Source organism: Manis javanica, chromosome 6 (assembly GCF_040802235.1).
Source record: "Manis javanica isolate MJ-LG chromosome 6, MJ_LKY, whole genome shotgun sequence".
Classification (NCBI taxonomy): Eukaryota; Metazoa; Chordata; class Mammalia; order Pholidota; family Manidae; genus Manis; species Manis javanica.
This window is the reverse complement of record NC_133161.1, coordinates 127467967-127471160: the sequence shown is the minus strand read 5'-3', so window position 1 is coordinate 127471160 and position 3194 is coordinate 127467967. Positions and strand designations below refer to the sequence as shown.

General features: G+C 38.8%; 1 pseudogene; it reads left to right on the top strand.

The window, feature by feature from the left end:
* The first annotated feature begins 1965 nt into the window (after window positions 1-1965).
* Window positions 1966-2909, top strand: LOC140850277 (olfactory receptor 4C13-like; annotated as a pseudogene).
* Window positions 2910-3194: the final 285 nt, after the last annotated feature.

Genomic DNA, 3194 nt, shown 5'->3' with positions numbered 1-3194 from the left:
TCCTGAGTTCTTAGATATCTTTCCATTCCTCCATTAACATGTTGATAATTTTTATTTTGAACCCCCTTTCAGAAAGTGTCATAAGGTTCATGTCATTTAAGTCTTTCTCTGGAGTTACATTAATTTTACTCTGAACCAGGTTCCTTTGGTGTTTCATACTTGTATATGGCACCCTCTAATGTCCAGAACCTCTGCTCTGGAGCTGCTCAACGCTGAAGCAATGTTGGAGGATCACAGGGGAGCAGTATTGGTGTCTGGGGGGCGTAAATAACTGTTCCTTGCTTTCCAACTGCTGCACCTGTCTCCACTGCCTGAACTAGTGGGTCAAGCACACAGGTATAAGCTTTTGTCCCAGAGCAGCCAGATATGGATCCCTGCTTTCCACAAGCAGCTGGAATCTCAGTCTCTCCAGGAATTCTGCCTGTATTAACTTTCCAACCCGGTAGTCATGCAAGTATCATGAAAGCACCATGAAATGTAGGTTTGTGCACCTACCTGGAGCATATTTCTGGAGTTAGGTATTCAGCAGTCACAAGTCTTCCACTCCCTCCCTGCTCCATTTCTCTTCCTTCTGCCTGTGAGTTGGGGTGGGGGAGGGGCTTGGGTCCCGCCGAACCACAGCTTTGGTATGTTACCCTGTTCCATGAGGTCTGCTCTTTTCTCCAGGTGTATGTAGTGTGGCACCATCCTCTTTCCTGTTGCTCTCTCAGGATTAGTAGTGCCAACTATATTTTCTAATTGTATCCAGTTTTAGGAGGAAGCTTCTGTCTCTCCTCTCACACTGCTATATTTAATCCCTGTGTATATGTATTTCTGGTGATAATATTGCTTCATGTACACTAGCTTCTGAAGTATTAATAAGGTAGTTATAATTTTTTGGCTTTATAAAGAGATTACTAGTTCAATATTGCTTATTATAACAGTATAGGGCATGAATAAGAATTTTGGGAGAAAAACAAGTATAATATGAACTGATCTTTGCTCTGACCTTCCTTAGCCCCTTGACCTTGGGCAGCATCTGTCAGTTCTCTGTGCTTGGATTATACAATGTGTAAAAGAGTATTAAAATCATAGTGGTTATCACTCAATGGTTTGTAGCGGGAATTAAATCAGCAAATGCCTGCAAAAACACTTAGAGCACAATAAGTATTCAGTTTTAGTTGATATTATCATTGTTAGTATTATCAGGGTAAGACTTTGGAGAGTTTCCTTATCTTCAAAATGGATGAAATAATACCAACAATGTAGGATGATCAGTATTAAGTGGAATCATATGTGCAAAGCACTTGCTGCTGAGCCAGGCACATAGGAATAAATAACTGAAAAGTATACATTATAGTTGATGGATTAAGACAACAAATATTTATAGTAGCCCCTAGATACTTTCTTTATATTCCCAAGACCATCACGCTGTTATTCTTTTTGTCAGCTATTTTACATAATCTCTTAACACGGCTTTCTGTCTCTGGCTTCCATCCCCTTACTGAACCTCACCCCACTTCATCCAAGACACACAAACATCTTTACTACCATTATATTCACCAATGCCTTCCTCAAGTTCTTCTTCATTCTTCCACTCATATTCTCAGTTTTCATCTTTGGTTCCCATTTCCCTAAGACTAGAGGGAAAATTCCTTAGCTTTATATTCAAAGCCCTTACATCCATGTTCTGCCTCTCTTTTCTCACTCAGCTGTCACTATGTGTACAATCTCTTAATTCATGTTAGGCTTTTATGCATCTCAGATGATCATGTGCGTTCCTGCATGTTTGTATAGAAAAGTTCCTCATGTCTATACTCTCAAAGAATTTTCACCTGGGAGTCAATGGGAATAATCTTTAAGAACTCAGAACCATTTGTTGTGTCAGAAGAAAAAGACCCTCATAAAAATTCACAACTCAGTAAAATATAGGGTTTTTTTTAATAGATGGAGAGTTTTAATAAATTAAAGGTTGTGTTAATAAACATGATTTTTCAGGTAACATATTTGACATAATATGAAATAAGAACAGGAACAATGTGACAGTTTGTTCTACTGAGGCTCACAGAGAATCCAAAGATGCAGGTCATATTTGTGTTTTTCTCATCTACATCATGACTGTGGTAGGAAATGTGCTCATCTTTGTGACTGTCACTGCCAACCCATTATTGGAAACTCACATATACTTCCTCCTGGCCTATCTCTCCTTTATTGATGCCTGCTATTCCTGTGTAAATACCCCTAAACTGATTGTGGATTCACTTTGTGAAAAGAAGACCATCCTTTTCAATGGGTGCATGACCCAGATCTTTGGGGAACATTTCTTTGGAGGTACTGATGTCACCCTGTTCACTGTGATGGCCTATGACCACTATGTGGCCATCTGCAAGCCCTTACACTATACAACCATCATGAATTGGTGGCTGTGTGGCCTCCTAGTGAGAGTGGTGTGGGTGGGAGCCTTTCTTCATGCAACCATACAGATCCTGTTCATCTTACGATTACCCTTCTGTGGCCCTAACATCATAGATCACTTCATGTGTGACCTGATTACTTTACTCAATCGTGCCTGCAATGACACCCACACTCTAGGGCTCTTTGTTGCTGCCAACAGTGAATTTCTCTGTATGTTAAACTTTCTCCTCTTGATAATGTCCTATGTAGTAATTCTGCACTCTCTATGGAACCATAGCTTGGAGGTGAGACAAAAAGCCCTCTCCACCTGTGTCTCCCACATCACAGCTGTGGTCTTATTCTTTGTTCCCTGTATATTTGTGTACATAAGAGCTGAAGCTACTTTATCAACTGACAAAGCTTTTACTGTATTCTACACTATGATAACCCCAATGTTAAACCCCTTAATCTATACCTTGAGAAATAACCAGATGAAAGATGCCATTAGAAAATTGTTTATTTTAACTGACAAATAAATGTTCCTGGAGCCCCCATATTGATTCAACTGAGGCAAAGGACAGAAGAACATTTGGAAAGATAAAGCAAGAAATACTTTTGGGATAAAGAAAATATGAACTGCTATAAATCGTATATTTTGTATTGAAAGGATGAATATAACAATGGGATAAAAACATAACTGAAGAATACTCTGCATATTTGGGAAATTTTATGAAATTAGCTCTACTACCTTCATTCATGTATGTGGATCCATAAACTTTCATTTTAACACACACACAAAAATTAAATAAATGAAAAATATA